Raw genomic sequence first — 19,529 nt, 5'->3', positions numbered from 1 at the left:
TTAACCTCAGTTATTGCTATTATGACTTGCTGAGCTAGTTAGCTCACTCTTGCAAATCTTTTTATGTTTTCAACAGTTGAAAATGAAATTGTTGGTAATAAGGATTCCCAGTCCAGTGTGCGAGCTAGGATTCCAGGTTAAGTTGGATCGAGCTAGCAGGAACTTTATATTGTAGATGAGTTATACAAGTTTGTAAGAATAATATCATTGTCAGTTGTAAGTTAGAATAGTTGCGAGTTGGTACGATGTAATAAAAGTTAAGGTTGTGGCTTGTTTTCATACTTTAACCTGTTGCGATCCATGGTTGTATAAAGAAGGGTCAATACATATAATATTTTATATACAGGTTTATATATTATGTGTGTGTTGTGAACCCCAAACTTCTGACCCGGGTTTGGAGGGCGTCACAACTGTGGTTGGTGGTGTGGTGCCTGAGACTTAGATATTTGTCAACTAACTTTTATGTTTTTGTTTTTGCTTTGTAGAATTCTTTTTTTTTTATCTTGAATTATTTAGATTTCTATTTTTATTAAACCTTTTTTTAATATTGAAACAGATTATCATTTGACTTACAAATTAATTAGTACATGTGTTTTCAACAAGTGACAAATTAATTATCATTTGTGTGACTGTGAGTTGCTTGAAGTGTAGAGCAGATTAAGAGTGAAAAAGGAAAGAGAGAGATTGAGATATTGAGAGTGAGAGTGAAGAGAGATCGGAGTAAATATTTATAGGAAAAAGCAGTCGAACGTTGTAATCGAACGTTGGAGGTTGTTGGAGCAGGTGACCATTAGAGCAGCTGAGGAAAAGACGTTGGCGCGTGCCATATAATCGTAGGCCATGCCGAATAATTCGTCTTTGTGTTGTGCCGAGCCGAGCGGTTCAACGCCAGTTTGTTCGTCCACGGTTCAGGTGGGCCGGTTCTAGTTTCACAACTTCCGGTTCATGTTCGGTTCGTATTCATACGCGGTTTGTGTCAGATAATGAGCCGGTACGTGACGATGCGAGTTAGACGAATTTTTGACGAATCGAATTCTGATCGTGCCGAGCCCAACCATTTGTTTGGCCACCTCTGGATGCAAGATGCATTATGTGTAATGATATAAATCTTAAATATAGAATGCACTTATAGAACTTGACAAAAAAAGAAGAGATAGAACACATTTATAGAATCATATATTATTTGTTAGAATATAGCAATATTACAAGTGTGAATGAGGAAAATTTATGTGATTAGTACAGTAGTTCTAAAATTACCCGGTGCTTTACAGTTGGGAGAATAGGACAGGTAAACGAATTCAATGTCCTGAACGAAGGTAGTAACACCTTATTGAGGACTGTTTTCGTTCAGTATTCAAAGGAGATGACATGTCCTATTGCTAAAATTCCATCTACAGAGCTGAGAAGGCATGAATCATTTGATCAGTGCCCTCAACAAGGCTAAAGAGTGATTAGGACAAAACACTAAGATCTTAGTATTTGAAAAATCCAAGTCGGAACATACCAAAGTTTTATCTATTTTTCTAAGACATAATATATATTTTAGTCAAATCAGACATTACCGGTTGTAACTGGCTTGGGATGGTAAGACCTACATAGAATTTGCTTCAACTCTTATGAGCACACATACTGTTTCCTGAAAAAACCACGAAATCAAGTGATACTTACTAATTATATAACTTACACTAGCTGCCCACCAACAAGAAATGAGGAATCACCATTGCAGTTTGAAGTCTCCACTATGCATTGAAGTGTGAAAAATAAGATAAATGATTAATATCTTGATTAAAAGAAAAACAGAAATACGGAATGAGATGAAAGTCCTAAATTTGAAAAGGAATCACTAAAATTTAAAAGGAATCACTAGGACATCCTCGCATCACAATTTCATACCAAATTCTCTAGAGTTTCAAATTAGGAGTTCATATCGCTAATTTGTTGGACTTACCACCGAAACATCTATGAGTTTTAGTACTCTATCCCTAAAGTCGATCATCTTAGACTCTACAATATAGATAATCTCAGGATTAACAAGATTATTAACTTATCTTGCAATAGGTTACAGCTTTTCCTTAATCCACCACTGTAGAATAGGGTTATCCACGAAAATGCACATTCAATGATTTTGGGATAGGTTTTCAGCATTGAAGAGGAGATATTTGTTTGTGTTTGTTTCTGATGGGTAAAATAAGATTTTTTGAAAGATGTAACCATAATTTACATACTTGCATTAAGAAAGAGGGTGGTAATCTAGAGAGAATCTCCGCACATAATTCATCTGATAGTACAACTTCCATTTTGGATGCTTATGTAGTCCTAACTCTACATGTTCATCCATTCCCTAACCTATTGTCTTGGTATTTGATTGGGATTTTAAGAAAGAAAGAAATATTGAAAAGACGGTGGTAGTCCTCTCGCAAGATCGATATGGCTGACATTGATTATGCTGGTAGTCCTGAATTCATGATATCTGAAAGCTAGAGTGATATCTGTTTGCAATGGGGTATCGTGTGTCTTAAATTTAGTTACTGATTGATGGATATTTTGACAAGTAAGATATCATTTACCACCTCTTTCAAAACTATATGAACGGTGTGACAAGAAGAATTGAGAGTTTTGTTAGTGAAGTGCCAAAATTCTGATAGATCACGTATATACAAAAACTGAAATCTTGTGCCACCAAGAATCTAATTGATACCACTGGATCTTGTTTAATGTAATATTCTACATACCAGAAGGTCTACTTTGAATTTCATCAGACGTGCCATAGCGGAAAATTGATATTATTAGTGCCAAAAAGTTACATCCACGCTTTGCAATAATATGGCAAAGAAGGACATCTCAGCTTCTCAATTAACATCCCAGCCTTCATAGCGTAAGGGCATTAAATGTTCAATTATTCCCACCGACGAGTCTTCCATATGCATCTTTACTTAAAACTCCAATAGCCGTAAATGTAAACTGTGTTATAACTAATAACTCTGTTTCTACCCATGTCTTCTCCTCTCTCACTCAAGCTCGAGTCCAGTCCACGTGGCAGGTGGTGTGTGGTTAAACTGTGATGGAAGGGCTCCTGTAAAATAAAACCGGAGGGGGTTGTGTCCCCGCGACAACTCCGGTGTAAGAGTAAGAATAGGGTTTCTTGAAGAAGAAGAAGAGGGAAGAAGGAGCTATTCAAAATATATATATAGGGGTGTGTGTATATGTGGGTATCTAGTGAATATTTTTCAACCCCTAAAACCTCTTTTTTGGGGCCTTTTATAGGCTCCCAAATTTATGGTTTTAGAGGTTTGTACATTTTTATCCTAGCCCTTGATGATTCTTGGTTGGTGAATGATTGGATGGCTTAGATTGTTAGTGGGGCCCGGTTGTGCTTTGCAGCTGGGGTGTTTTGAGATTCACACACGTGGACGGCTGAGATGCTATTGTTCTATTTCTGGTAAATGAGACAGTTGACATTTTGGCCAGTGTCACGTGTGCTGGGGACCACCCTAAATTGGGCTGGGGTGTCCACTCCTTTGGGCTTATGTAACATTCTTTTTGGGCCTGATAATATATGGTCTATCATTTGCCTCCCACTCCCTTATGCGGGTTTGCCCGGATGGGGGAGTTGTATTGTGGCCCGGAGTTGTGTTCTTTGATTTTGGTAACTTGGAGAAAAAATTTCATTTTCTTTTGATTTATGGCCCCTGATTCTGGGATTTTGTTGGGTACAGATCCCCGGGGTTGTGTTTGGGTAGGCCTTTTGATTTCTATAACTTGGAAAAATTTTGTAATTTTTTCTTTGATTTGTGGCCCCTAACCCTGGGGTATTATTGGGTAGAAGTCCCCGGGGTTGTGTTTGGGTAGGCCCTTTGATTTCTGTAACTTGGAAAAAAAATTCAATTTTTTCTTTGGTTTGTGGCCCCTAACCCCGGGATGTTGTTGGATACAAGCCCCCGGGGTTGTGTTTGGGTAGGCCCTTTGATTTGACTGGCTTGGTACGAACGTGACTGATGTACAGTATTTTGTCGCTTTTCCGGGGTGTCAGGCGGCGGTTGAGTTTCTTGTAGGAATGTATATATATACATGTATGTATCAAACATTGTAGTTTCCCCCTCTTTATCTCCTCAAAAGTCGCGCCTATTAAATAATTACAACTATATAATCATTAACTTCTGCGGTTACTATTTGGACGCACAGGATCGCGCCACGTGTTCTAGACCAACGGACACGATTGTTTAGTAGTTGAGTCGGTTTTTACCCCACTCTTGCCTATAAACATCCGTTCTTTCTCATTTCCTCATTCTTTATGCAATCATAAACACCAAATACTCTCTGGGTTTTTTCTTCAAGGCGAATTTTGAGGATCTTTCTCTTTGAAGCCGTTTTATTTCTCCTGCTTTCTTGTATGTTTTCAAGCCCTTCTTCTCATTTTTGCTGTCTCGTACTTGTGTTTGAATCGAATAATTGAGTAGGTTGATTTTTTCGAATGCATGTATATCGAATGCATTAGTTGGTTTAATTTTGTTGTTTCATGTTTTAGCGATTTGTATGTAAAACTGTTGCTTGTATTTGGGGTTTTGTTTGGTAAAACTGGGTTTGTCTTATGGGTTTTTGCGTATGTAAGAAAAAAGGGGGGTTTGATTCTTGCAAATGCTGGGTTTTTGTTTGTTTCTCATGGTTGTTTTGTGTTTTCGTGTAAGTATATTTGTATGTATAGGATACATAACATACTTTGGTAGTTTTGATTTCAAAGTTATTTGTTTCTGAGTTTTGTTTCTGTTGGTCTGTTTTTTGTATCCGAAATGGCATATACTCCGGGTAGTTATATGAGACTTAAACAGTTGGCTAACCTTAGACGTAGATCTGTCTGTCCTCAATTCGGTTTTCCTGACCATTCTTCTAGTGACTCTTCCCTGGAACCTGAGAATATGACTCCCCGTAATCAGCTTGTAATCGAGGAATTACCCACCTTCCTTCTACATCCCGGGTAGACTTTGGGCAGGAGGGATGGGTCTTGGGTAGACATAGACCATTACTTTGTACAGACCCGGGAGAATAGTCCTCCCCATGATTATTACTTTAGAGACTTATTAGATGCTTATAGGCCCATAGGGAGAGAAATGTATGACCGGGCTCGTATGGACGAGCTGTTCTATAATGCTTCAGGGACTAGCTACGCCCCTGTCCCTCATCACCCTAACCTAGGTATTTTTACCACTGCCCATATAGATGACCTCATTAGGAGGTATTCAACTTCAGGGATGGGATGGAGTGGAGATGGCCCGAGCCTCATGAGAAGGTGTACCATCATCCCGAGGGGGGTTGGGTAGCGATTCAACTAGAGCAACTGCGTAGCATGAGGCCCAACCTTCATCATTTCACCAAATCTCTTTGTCGTGATGTCTACGGGATCCCTTTTACCTAATTTGCCCCGAATTCTGTAAAGTGCATTTCCTGGTTCCTTGCTTGTTGCCATGTAAAGGATTATTTACCGACCTTTAAGCTGTTCCACCACTTGTTCAAAATTAAGAAGTCCACTAGTCCCCCCCGCTATATGAGTTTACCTTTATTATAGATGGTTGTGGGTTCCCTGTTGATGCCAAGAATTCTCTCGTGTTTATGTTGAACTCACTCCGGGGTTGGAATCAGGAGTTCATCTTCGTCCGGGGTGGGGACCTGGAGTTTATGTTGGTGTGCAAAAATGTTCTTAAAAATAGCAGGTTCCCCACCCAGCGGCTCGGGGGTGATGCCTTGGCGAAGCTGTACGATTTTGTCGTGGCTCGTGGGGCTCAATGGACTCGGAACACCTTTTTAGATAATCAAATCTTGTTTAATGTCGGATGTAGGTGAATTTAAGTATAACATTCTGTTCTGTATATTTTCCTTAGATGTACTTTGTTTCTGAATTGTTATTCCGTTGTGCAGGTCTCCCGTTGCTTAATCCCTTTCACTACGAAATGTCGAAGCAATTCCAGGACTTGGATGGTAAGTTTAAGAAGATTGGTGGTGCTGTGCAGCTTGATTCGGGGAAGAAGAAAGGGGTTGGTGGAGGCAGTGGTTCACAGATCCGAGACATTGGATCGTCTAGAAATAGTGTAAGGCAGAATGTCCCGGAGAGGGTTGCTCTGGTTGTTGCTGAGCCCGAGGGGGAGGTTGAAGTTTTAGAGTTGGAGGAGGAAGAAGTTGGTGCTCTGAACCCTCGCAAGAGGAAAGCTGCTGAAGATGCTGCTGGCGGATCCGGGACCCCGCAGCATAGGAGGGTGACCTCCAGACTTCTTCGGAGGAGGAGAACCAGAAGCTGATGGAGGAGGAGGCCCTGAAGAACCTCCTGGCCCGGATGACTCTTGACGAGTGGAGGAGTGAGATGTTTGATAGCTATGCCACCCCCGCGGAGTTTGAGGTTTATACCAAGGAGGATGGCGACGCCTTCTTAGATCACCTCGTTGGGGATGTCACGGAGGTTCGTGTATTTTGTTATTGTGTGTTTCCTCTCTCCTTGTGTTTTTATTGAGCCTTTGTTTTTTGTTTTCAGGCTAATGCCCGGATCAGCGGCTGCTATACCATTATCCACAACTATCGGGTGAGGGTGGCAAAGGCGAAGACCGTAGTGAAGGAGTTGGCTGAGGAGAGGGAGAGGTTTACCAAGTAACGGGATTCCAAAGAGAGGGAGTCCCGGGAGCAGAAGAAGGCTCTCGCGGAGGAGGCTAAAGCTCGAGAGGAGCCTACGTAGGTTGTTGGGTCCTCCGGGCGGAGGTTGAGAATTTGAAGAAGGAGCTTGCTGCTAGGCCTCCGGCATATGAAGTTCTTGCAGCCTTTCGGGAGTACTCCTGCTTACTATGAAGAGCTCAACAACAAAATCTTTAAAAAGGTGAACATGTGCTGGGATATTGCTTCTGCCTACCTTTCTAAGAAGCCCGATGGCGATATGGAGGGGTTTGTTGAGCAGTACCTTGCTGAAGAGCTCCGTCGCGAGAATGCTCAGGCGGCGGGAGAGGGCACTTCCGGGGCGCAACCACGTCCTCCTCCCGAAGATGGTCGTGAGAAGACCCCTCCTCCTCCTGAGAATTCATCTATGATGATCTAGGCTTTGTGCCTTGTAATTTCTTTTCAAGTTTGCTTGTCTTTAAAACTGAGCCTTTGTGGCTTCTAGACTTTATTTTTGCCTTAGTTTCCTGAATATTTTCTTTGGTTTGAACTTGATCCGGGGGTGTTTTGTCACGAATATGCATGTAAATATATTTCTGTTTCCTGCATTTGTGCTTGCAATTTTTACTAGGTGCGTTACTATTTTCATAAGTACACATGGTTTGTGTAGTCGGCCCCGGGTAGGGGTTAAAAAAATTTTGTTGAATAAATTTTTTTTATAAGTACATATGGTTTGTGTAATCGTCCCCAGGTAGGGGTTAAAAACTTTTAATTGAATAAAATATTTTATAAGTACACATGGTTTGTGTGATTATCCCCGGGTAGGGGTTAAGAACTTTTAATTGAATAAATTTTTTTATAAGTACACATGGTTTGTGTGATTGTCCCCAAGTAGGGGTTAAGAACTTTTAGTTGAATAAAAAAAATTTATAAGTACATATGATTTGTGTAATCGTCCCCGGGTAGGGGTTAAGAACTTTTACTTGAATAAAAAAAAATTATAAGTACACACGGTTTGTGTAATCGTCCCCGGGTAGGGGTTAAGAACTTTTACTTGAATAAAAAAAATTTATAAGTACACACGGTTTGTGTAATCGTCCCCAGGTAGGGGTTAAAAACTTTTAATTGAATAATTTTTTTTATAAGTACACATAGTTTGTGTGATTGTCCCCGGGTAGGGGTTAAGAACTTTTCTTGGATAAGGAATTGTGCATGTGAGTGTGCAAACAATAATTGTAATGTAATCATAATAGTAGCAGTATTCTAACTTGAACAAGCATGGCATTTTTCATTGCAAAAATTGGCATCGAGTATCGATTACATTCCAGATGGGGGAGATACAGATTTGGATTTCTTAAAGTTCAAAAACTATGCAACCATGCGCACCTTTCTACTGGTAGAATTTCGTGAGGCGAGCTTCATGCCAAGTGTTCGGGACCTTATTTCCATTGGGATAACTTAACTTGTAGGTCCACGAGCGGAGCACCTCTTTAACTATGTAGAGCCCTTCCCAGTTGGGCTATAGCTTCCCTTGTTTTGTTGGGTCCGAAGCCTCAGTGTGCCGGAGTACCAAATTGCCTGCTTCATGTTCTCTTATCTTGGCCCTTTTCCCGAAGTAGAGTTTCGTTTTTTCCTTGTAATTTTTCATCCTCTTTACAACCTGGTCCCTTACTTCATGCACCAGTTCCAGATTAGTTCTTAGGCCTTCAACGTTGGAGATCTCGTCGAAGTTGACAATCCGATGAGAAGGGGATCCGGTTTCAATGGGGAGTCTGGCTTGTGACCCATACGCGAGCTTGAAAGGTGTTTCCCCAGTGCTGGTCCTGAGGGTGGTTCTGTAAGACTATAGGACCTTTGGAATTTCATCTGGCCAGGTCTTCTTTGACTCTTCAAGCCTCTTTTCCAAGCCCGGAGGATCGTCCTGTTGGTTACTTCGACCTGTCCGTTGCCCTGTGGGTGGGCTACGGAGGACCTCTTATGCTTGATGTCCATTTCTTTAAGATAAGCTTCGAAGTCCGACCCCACGAATTGGGGACCGTTTTCTGAGACCAAGACCACTAGAATCCTGAACCTCATGATTATAGAATCCATAAACTTGATATTGTCTTGTTGGTTGATCTTCCTCATAGCTTTGGCTTCTGCCCATTTAGTCATGTAGTCGATGACTACCAGGACGTAGTGGAGGTCTCCTTTTTCCCGGGAAAAGAGGCCCATGATATCTATGCCCCAGACAACAAATGGAATTGGAGAGAGAACGGATGCAGGAAGGCTCGGGCACTATTTGGGGACATTGCTGAATTTCTGGCATTGAGCGCATTTCTTAACGTAGGCAACAACGTCGGAGTGGATCGTGGGCCAGTAGTAACCTTGCCTGATGATCTTGTAAGATAAAGCCTTGGCTGCCAGGTGATCTCAGCAAATACCTTCGTGGACCTCCCGGAGACAGTAATCTGTTTCTTCCAGTTCCACGCATTTCAGAGTGGGCGCTGAGAAGGTTCGTTTGTACAACTGATCATTTTCCAGGAAGAAACGGATGGATTTGTGCTTCAAGCACTTGGCCTTGTTCTTGTCTTCTGAGAGGATTCAATCTTTCAAATATGCTATGAAGGGAATCATCCAGTTATCCGGGCTGCTGGTGCATAAGATCTCTATCTTTTCGGTGCTCGGAGTCTGTAGTTCTTCAAAGTAGACCGAGGCACTTAGGTCTAAGGAGTTTTGGACAAACTTGGAGAGCTCATCAGCTTTTCTATTCTCCTCTCTGTTGATCTGTTGGATGGTGGTGCCCGGGATAGATTCCAGGAGACCTCTAACCATGGTCTGGTAATGGGCCAGCTATTTGTCCTTGGCAACATATTAACCATTCGTTTGTCTGACGGCAATCTGGGAGTCACTATGTACAACCAGGTTCTTCACTCCAAAGGACTTTTCTAACCTGAGTCCGGACAATAGGGCTTCATATTCTGCTTGGTTGTTTGTTGCTTTGAAGGCGAAGGTAATCGCCTGTTGGATGGTGAACCCCTCAGGACTAATCAGAATAAGACCGGCTCCAGACCTTTTCGTTGTCAATGACCCGTCCACATAGAGCTTCCAGGGATCTGTTGTTGGAGCTTCGCTTTCGCAGATGGCCCCACTGGGAGTGGGTTGTTGAAGCTCTGGGAAGGTACACTTCATTACGAATTCGGTCAGGTCCTGGGCCTTTATTGCTGTCCGCGGTACAAACTTGATGTTAAACTGGCTCAGCCCGATTGCCCAGTTGACCAATCTCCCAAAGGCATCCGGCTTATGGCCGATTTTCCGTAGTTGCTAATCCGTAACCACTCTAATTTCTCGGCCTTGAAAACACTACCTTAAATTCCTGCTAGAGTGCACGAGAGCTAAGGCGAATTTTTCCAAGTTTGGGTACCAAGTTTCGGCGTCTTTGAGGACTTGGCTGACATAGTAGACGGGGTTCTGGACTCCTCCCTCTTCCCGAACAAGAGAAGAAGAGACAACTTTCGGGCCGGCGGTGATGTAGAGAGATAGGGGCTCATTGCGCTACGCTTTTGATAGTATTGGGGGGTTCATCAGATGTTGTTTGACTTCTTCGAAAGCTGTACTGCACTCCGGGGTCCAATCTATTAACTTCTTGTTTCGGGCGCCTTTTAGCAGTTTAAATAATGGGAGGCATCTTTCGGCAAGCTTTGGGATAAACCTGCGAAGGGCCGCGAGGCATCCTGCTAACTTTTGAATGTCTTTTTGAGTGCGGGGTATCTTCATTTCCATTATCGCGTTTATTTTTTTTGGGTTTGCTTCGATCCCTCTTTCGCTGACTAGAAAACCAAGGAACTTTCCGGAGGGGACTCCGAACGCGCACTTCTCCGGATTAAGCTTCATTTTATACTTGCGCAGGTTGTTGAAGCACTCTCTGAGATCTTCTATATGATCCGGAGCTAAAACCGATTTGGAGATCATATAGTCAATGTAAGACTCCATGTTGCACCCCAGCTGATCTTTGAAGATGGTATTCATCATCTTTTGGTAGGTGGCTCCGGCGTTAATGAGCCCGAAGGGCATCATGATAAAAATGTAGACCGCCTGGTGGGTGATGAAGGCTGTTTTAGCAATGTCCTCTAGATTCATGCGGACCTGATTATACCCCGAAAAAGCATCCATAAAACTCAACATAGTGTGCCCAGAGGTTGCGTCGATCAACTAGTCAATGTTGGGGAGTGGGTAAGAGTCTTTTGGGCATGTGGAGTTGAGGCTTGTGTAGTCGACGCATATTCTCCACTTTCCGCTCGGTTTCTTGACTAAAACGACATTGGCGAGCCACTCTGGGTATTTGGTCTCGCAGATGATGTCAGCTCTGAGCAGTTTTTCCACCTCTTCATCAATAGCCTGTTGTCGCTCCGGGGCGAAGTTTCTTCGTTTCTGTTTGATTGGTTTCCTATCCGGGTCTACATCCAAACTGTGCATCACAACTGACTGGTCTATCTCGGGCATGTCTTCTAGTGCCCATGCAAACACGTCGGCATACTCTTTCAGCAGGCGTATGAGCTCCTATTGGAAAGTTGTTCCTAAGCCTTTTCCGATCTTCAACTTTCGGGTGGGGTTCCCGGGTTCCAACTTAATCTCCACAGTTTATGCAGCCTGTTCAACCTTGGTCTTTTCCTTCACCTCCACGAACTTCTGTAACCGGGCATCTGCGTTGGTTACGCTATACCCGAAATCTTCTATCATGTTGATGCCCAGTTTCGTCCCTTTACTGAGGTGTTCTCGGTGCTTCTTTCGGCTTTGGCCCTTGGGTAGGGTCATTGCATTCTTCCTGTTTTCGGGCTCAGTTTCTGCCATGACTAGAGCCTGCCATAACATTGTTGAGGGGATGGCCCGAAGCTTCGTGTTCGTAGGCCTTCTGAGGATCATGTTGTACGTGGATGCCGCATTTATCACGTAGAATTTCATGATATGGGAGACCTGCCGGGGGCTGTCCCGAAGACGACGGGGAGGTAGATTACCCCCTGTATCGGAATCATGTTGTTCCCGAACCCATAGAGTGGGTCTTCGAGGCAGGAGTCCATTCGAAGATGGCTAAGTTTCATCCTGATAAGTGTGTGCTCGAAAACAATGTTAGCAGAGGAGCCATTATCAATCAAGATTCTTTTTACCTCATTTTCGGTGATATCAAGAGTCACCGCTAGAGCTTGGTTATGTCTGGGATCCAACCCCTCGTAGTCGGCATGAGAGAAGCATATAGGTTCATCTTCGAAGGCTTGGATCATCATGACATTGTTGTCCATATCAGGGCTCTGGGGCGGAGAGGCGGCTCCTCCGAAGATCATGTTGACCACATGTTTGTCGCTGCTCGGGGCTTTGTCTTTGTCATTCAGCCTCCTTTGCAGGTACTGCTTATGTTACCTTTCTTGATCTGATCTTCAATGAACATTTTGAAGGAGAAGCAGTTGTCGGTAGTATGGCCATGATCCTCGTGGTATCCGAAGTGCTTGTCACGTGCTCTGTTCTCCGGAGGCGCCATCAAAGGTTTTGGGGGATAATAAAAGGGCTTTCTTTAACCTCTCTCAAAATATCTTCTCAGGGTGTGTTGAGGGGGGTCCACTCGGGCTCTAGTTTAGGCTCTTTCTTGGGCCTTGGTTTTCTTTCATTTCTCTGGGGTCTGGAGTAGTTGTCCCGAGGTGGGGTTCGTTGAGGCTACTGGATGTAGTTGGACTGTCTGTCTGTCTTGAACCTCTTCTCTTTTTTGTATGAGGAGCGTCGCTCCGGAAACTCATCATCATCCCAGATTCTTTCGTTCATTTTTATGGAAGTGAGAAAATCATTCTCCTTGATGAATTTTGAGGACAATGCATAGGCCGAGGCAAGGCTCTGGGGCTCTCTGTGAATTAGGTCCTTGACATAGCCCTCGAACGAAATCGGGTGGAGGTTTCTCCGGAAGATGTTAACGGCCTTTTTTTCTTCGAGGTTGGAGAGTTGGTTGACCGCCTCTTGGAACCTATTTATGAACTCGGGGAGCGTCTCTCTGCTTTTTTGTTAGATGGTTTCCAAGTGGCACATCTGCAGCTCATTCATGCGGTTTTCCCGGAATCTTTTCAAAAATATTTCTCGGAATTCTTTCCAGGTGTCGATGCTTTGGGAGGGGATTCCGCTGAACCATTTCTGAGGCTCTCCCTTCAATGTCGATGCGAAGAAGCGGCACTTGGTGAGGTCATTGTAATCGTAGATATTCGAGATATGTTCAAAGTAGTTCAGGTGCTCTTCGGGGTCCGCCAGCCCGTCGAAAGAGTCAAAGTTGAAGTGTTTAAGGCCGGATTCTCTTGGAGTAGATTCCAGTCTTCTGGTGAAGGGGGTGGCTGCTGCTCCAACTTTCATGTCTCCCTCGACCTTTCTCTTGAGGTCCCGAAGAGCCCGGGTCATCTAATCCTGTTTAGATTCCTTTTCTGGCTCAAAGTCCGAGGAAACATGAACCCCGCATGTCTTTCTTTTCAGCTTTTCCTCCTCTTCTTGGATTCTTTTTTCAATGTTAGATTTCGCCTTGGCTTCCTCTTCTTTTCGGATCCGATCCGGTCTGCATATTTATGGGTTGCTTTCTCAATAGTAATTCTCTAGTCTCCTGGTTGGAGTTGAGATGAAGCACGAGTTATGGGGGGCTCCTCTTCTCTCTCTTCCATTTCGCCATCCTTGGGTAGGACTACGGTGGGTTGAATCGTTCCCAAGATTGATGTTTTACTCTTTCTAGTGGCCATTTTTCAGAATAAAATAGGCGAAAATGACACGAATACAGCAATATGTATGTTTTTTGAGGTATGGACAGTATGAAAAAACGAATGTAAGGGCCAGGGTGTTAACCTTCTAGTGCCAATGATAACTCTGTTTCTTCCCCGGTCTTCTCCTCTCTTGCTCTAGCTCGAGCCTAGTCCACGTGGCAGGTGGTGTGTGGTTAAACTGTGATGTGGGGGCTCCTGCAAAACAAAACCGGAGGGGGGTTGTGTCCCCGCGGCAACTCCGATGTAAGAGTAAAAATAGGGTTTCTTGAAGAAGTAGAAGAGGGAAGATGAAGCTATTCAAAAAATATATATAGGGGTTTGTGTATATGTGTGTATCTAGGGAATATTTTCAACCCCTAAAACCCCCTTTTTGGGGCATTTTATAGGCTCCCAAATTTAGGGTTTTAGGGGTTTATATCTTTTCATCCTAACCCTTGATGATTCTTGGTTGGTGAATGACTGGATGGCTTAAATTGTTAGTGGGGTCCGGCTGTCCTTTGCAACTGGGGTGTTTTGAGATTCACACACGTGGACGGCTGAGATGCTATTGTACCATTTCTGCTGGTAACACGAGACAGTTGACATTTTGGTCAGTGCCACGTGTCCCGGGGACCACCCTAAATTGGGTACACCTCTCCTTTGAGCTTATGTAAGCTTCTTTTTGGGCCTGATTATATATGGGCTGTCAATAACTATATTAACCGCGATAAATGCATGCCAGGCCGAAGGACTAAATGTATGCTATACAAAGTTTTTTTATTTATTCAGATTTCAGGCCATGCCTTTCCCATATTAGCTAGCTGCAAGGTAACAGGTTGCACAATGAGGGATTCGTGGCTTGAAAACTGATTCAGCAGCGGAGCACTTAGATTTGAGATCATAGGTCCATTACTTTAACAAGCATCCGAGACAGAAGAATTCATTTTATTTTTCTTAACCTTGGAAACAACCCAAACATGCAATAGAATTCGTAATTCTTATATCCTAAACTAGCTGCCGAGTAGCAAGAACTCAGAAAACTGAATGTGTGCTTCGAGGGGCTCTTTGCAATCACAAAGTATTTTTAATCAGGTAACTCGTACCAGTTACCTCCAAGATCCATATCATTGTCAATAAAACAAGTAAAGAAAGGCTCTTCCTAAAGGTATATATAATATATTATGTCTTCCCTCCATCGTTTAAATCTATGAAATCTATTATCGTAAATTGGCGCACAACGGTAATCCTCAATCTTTATCAGAACTTTACTAGTGTTTATAAAGCTTACTGGAATTACGTGGTGTAATATTTATTCTTTGTGAAAAGATCAACATAAAAGATCTTTCTCCATCTCAAAGTTGACCGGATACTGTTGATCTTGTCGCTTAAATATCTGAACACCCAAACTGACAGACATTTGAAACCATCAGTACCACACCCAATCTTTAAAAGAGCCTGTGATTCTCCATATGCATCCATAGCAAATCCTTCAAAATTTTCAGTTCCATCATTTGCCACTTCAACCTCTCAAATACTATCTCATTATCAGTGGTCATCAGATGTTATAATATATGCAATGCCATTCACAAACCGGAATCTCTTTAACACCGAGTTTGACAAAGTATCACCATCAGCATAACCATATTGTACAACTTTTCCAAGAATTGTTGCTCAAACTGTAAATACTACTGCAACATTATTTTTTTAACAATAACAACCATTTCTATCTTATAATCATCACTTCGATATCTGAAACATATTTATACCATTTTCCTGAACTCCTATGCTGACCTCAGGTTTAGAAATAGTTTTAATTTTTCTAAACATAGGCTTTCTTTACCACACACACACAATCCACACATTCGTTCGACAAGCTAACCAATTCATTACAGCCTCCATAAACCTCCAGTTCTCGAAAGAATTTGTTGAATAGAACATTGCAACAATTCCAATAATAAATCTTTCAATTTAGAAGCCGTTGCTAATTATATTTGAATTTCTTTTGACAAAGAAATCCTACTTATAAACTTGATATATATAGTATTTTTTTTACCACACTGACATGTCATAGTTTCAGTTTCCAAAAAACATGCCGTAATCTAGTATCTTATATGTCGAAAATCTTATCATCTATGTCAAGCACGTAACTAATAACAAACTCATAAACCACTGACTGGCATTGAATTCAATGTAAAATGTAAACAGAAATATTCTTACCAAATCTGTTCATTCCTTTCAACACGTGTCAACAAATTGACTGGGTGCTAACTTAGTTCTTAAACTACCAATTCAGTAGATGTCCCCTCGAACATTGCTCTCACTAAATCCCTATCACTCTCTCACATTAATTAATCTTAAGAAAACTCAACTGATCATAAGCAATTGGGCACAAATTCATTCTGTGCATGGGGATACAAAATTAGCAAGGATGTATAACATGAAATACAAACAAGAACTTCTACCAACCTTCTTTTCCGTTATTATTACAAATCAAGGGAAACAACAATCTATTTTAAGAGATACAAGATACAACAATACTACTGTTGTATATGCATTACACTAGACTACAATAACCATTAGCAGAAACATAGTGTGCTCCACAATAGTTATTGCAACAGGTATACAGAGAAACAACTACTACAAGACTAATAATCCAGATAATTAAAAAGAAAAAACTACTACAAGACTTTGCTAACTATACTAACCGGCATTAGCTTATCACCAAAGTCCGGGCAAGCTACCCAGGAATTCATCTGCGCCCACAAAAAACCCGACTCCGTCAATGTCATCATCTGCCCCATTTCCTGCCTTATTGTGTATACCTATTTCCCCAGCAGTCCCTACAACCCTATTATTACCCTTCACAATCAAATCCAACCTCTCCACATCCTTTCTAACTCTACCTGGTTACTTTGTTGTGTAGATAGAGCCGCTCTTTTCTTACTAGCCTCCCCAACTGCTTTATCATTAGCTTCACCTGCTGGCACACTTGGTCCTCCCGCATTAGTCACACCAACACCCGATCCGTCTTGGGCTAAACATCCACTTTGTGAATTCTCCATATTACTCTCTTGAACCTTTTCAACCCTGTTCCCTTGTGGTTGATTAACCTTTCTGGGTGCTGGAACCTTCCTTGTAAGGTTCCTTCCTTTCTTGTTCCTACGAGAATTATGTCTCCAATCCTCATCAGATTCTTCTTCGGATGAAATGCCGTCAAAAATATCCGCATCATCATCAATATAGATCCAAGGACCCGTGTTCCTTGCCTTCTTAGGCCTCCCAATACTAGCACCTTTAGGAACACCAAACATGGTCGAAAACGGTGTCCAACTTGAAGTCCCTTTCTTACGTTCCTCCAAATATTCTGCGGAAATCCCAACTGGAAAATAACCCCAACACCGATAATAACCATCTTCCCCTGCTTCCTCCACTGGCGGGGCATCAATTTTAACAGCATGAAATGCCTTCTTACAATTCGGACACCGTAATGTACATTCAGCATAAATACCAGGATATTCATGCATAGTATAACAATACGCACAAACAGTCCAAAAATTCGGTAGTTCCTCTACAATCACCTCATTTTCCCGACTACCATCACCACCGCCCCCATTTCTCCCCAAATCAAACTGCACACCATTTTCCACCCGCTCTCGAGATTGTGGTTGTTGTGTCCACGCCTCTTGCATCTGTTGCATCGCAAAATGCTGTTGCAACCTAGCCTGAGGCTGAAAAAAAGGTATTGCAGTCGCAGTGGCCTGCGTCGCCTGAGACCAATGAAAAGGCGGTTGAAGCCAAGTCTGTTGCGGTAACTCCTGACCCAAATTCGACCAATGCACTTCCTGTTGCGAAACCTGCTGCTGCGGAAACAGCTGTTGTTGCAAAAACTGCAACGGCTCCGATTGAGGCAAATGATGCACCTGCTCACTCCTCTCCTGCATAAAATTAAATTGCCTACTACTCGAACCACTACCGTCTCGATGTTCGAAACGATCATTCGTTTGCATAAAATTAAAATCAGTAGCACTACTACTAACATTACGACTACGACTACCATTACTCAAATTCCCAATCTCATTATCGAAATGGAACTTTCTCGAAGGATTCGAAAGCACTAACCAAGCCTCAGTGACAAGCTTAAACGCATGTTCAGAATACGCAAACTTATTAGAATTAGGGTTTAACAACACACCGAGTCGATGATACTGATTAGCAATGAGTTCCGAGTCATGAGTACGACGAGCGAGTTGTAAAATAGCGTACCAATCGAGATTGTTGACACTAATTTGAGTTTCAGCGGCGATGAGAGTGTCAATAATAGCGAGGATCTGGTCGGGTTGGTGGAGAGTCGGGTCGGATTCTCGAGCTCGGGTCGCGAATGTTTTGCTCCCGATTAGATCGTTGTTGTTGAGAAGCTTCTCAGCGATTCCGAGCCATCTGAGTGACTCGGTGACCGAGTTGGGGTTGTAATTGTGCATTTGTGTTTCTCTCTCTAGGATTTTTGGGGTTTCTCTCTCTACAAAAGAGAAATGTTGAGTTGGTGAAGGATGTTTTAGCTCGTGAGGGGGAGATGTTGCTGTTGGGAGTTTGTGAGCCGTTGGATTTAATATCAACGGCTGAGATGAGATGTGTATTTAATATTGCTAGTTTAGATGTGGATGTAGATACGGTATTCAGTTTCGGGATTTTAGAATACTCAATTAAAATGTTTCGAAAGAAAAATACTAGGTAATCCAAATTAAGACGCTGTTTGGGGTTTATTAAAAATTATATAACTTACGATTTAAAATTAAAAAGTATCGTATAAGTGATACGAAAATCGAAATTTATAAGTTATTTAGGTGTTTGGATAATTTTACGTATAAGTTAATGATAAGTTGATAATGTGTTTGGTAAATTATAACTTATAAGTTAATTTTTTAAACAAAATAGATTATAAATTACAGATTACATGAATTAATAATTCTGATACATGAATATAATAAAAAAAACAAGAAAAATGACCTTAGGATAAAACTATATAATACACACTATTAATCTCGACCAAAATAAAAATTACATTATTGATACGTGCTTAGAAATCAAAACCAAATATAATTAGATTGATTTAGTTTGAATGGTATAATGGTATCGGGTTAAAACAAAACTATACGATTAAAACGGGTTAAAACAAAATTAAATTTAATAGATATCTAACCATCATCTAATTTTTTTAAATAAATAATATTTATATTTTAAAATTTTCATCAAGTTAAATTTAAAAAAAAGTATTAAATGTTATAAATATTTTATATATAACACTAATTTAATATAAATTAAACAAGAAAAAATAAGAAGGATGAGTGATGAATGAAAATGGAGAAAGAAATATGTCAATATTCCTAACTTTCTGCATGTAGTTCGTATCTGGTCATATATGAGCCATATGTGAAATTGTCAAACGAATCGAATAAAAATAAAATGAGCATAAAGCTAGTATAAATAGGGCTCGAAAATGAATTCCCAAACATGAAGTAAATACTAAAACCTTTCATAAATGATCATGTATAACATATATAATTAATAACTTTTCTGATAGTAAGATGTGGCACTGCATGCAGAGGGACGGGACAAAAATCGGAGTTTGGGGTGTCGAAATTTTTCTCGGAGTAACATATATATATATATAATTTGTCACATATTAAATAAATTAATAAATATTGTTTTTAACAATTTCAATATACAAAATATACTTGAATTCGTGTATCAAAATTCATAACAATTGTAAATGTCATTAATATTGTTAGATATGGAGTGCAATGAAATATAACACAGAGGTCGTGAATGTGTTTCTTAGATTTTAATTCTCTTTTGAAAGTGTTTAGCTTAATCTGAATAAAAGCAAATATAAATTTGTAGGGAAAATTATTTGACAGTAAACACAAAACAAAATATCAAAAACTCACTTGATTGTATTAATCAAATTTGTTTTACTATAAATCTGTGTTCTTAGAAATAAGAACTCAGTTTCAAATCTTGAGAGAGAATAAAAGATTTTCCAGATCTGTTTTTGTTTACATCTAAACTAAAGACATGTGCATGCTTTATAGACCAACAACATGGGATTACAAAACTTGCACTAAAATGTACTAACACATTGGCTAAAGCTATCTTGTCTATTTT

The 19,529-nt window shown here is 41.1% G+C and overlaps 1 long non-coding RNA gene and 1 pseudogene across 1 annotated transcript; both read right to left on the bottom strand.

Annotated features, from left to right (window-relative positions):
- Window positions 1-1,235: 1,235 nt before the first annotated feature.
- On the bottom strand, window positions 1,236-2,419 carry LOC141720479 (uncharacterized). Its single transcript, XR_012574391.1, has 3 exons — window positions 2,045-2,419; window positions 1,563-1,636; window positions 1,236-1,399 (listed from the first exon to the last, which is right to left on the bottom strand). It is a non-coding gene; the product is annotated as an uncharacterized LOC141720479 (long non-coding RNA).
- Window positions 2,420-15,823: 13,404 nt separating this feature from the next.
- LOC141666027 (uncharacterized) lies at window positions 15,824-17,934 on the bottom strand (annotated as a pseudogene).
- Window positions 17,935-19,529: the final 1,595 nt, after the last annotated feature.

This window comes from Apium graveolens, chromosome 1 (genome assembly GCF_009905375.1).
Source record: "Apium graveolens cultivar Ventura chromosome 1, ASM990537v1, whole genome shotgun sequence".
Lineage (NCBI taxonomy): Eukaryota > Viridiplantae > Streptophyta > Magnoliopsida > Apiales > Apiaceae > Apium > Apium graveolens.
The sequence above is the reverse complement of the archived record's forward strand: the minus strand, read 5'-3'. Positions and strand labels throughout refer to the sequence as shown.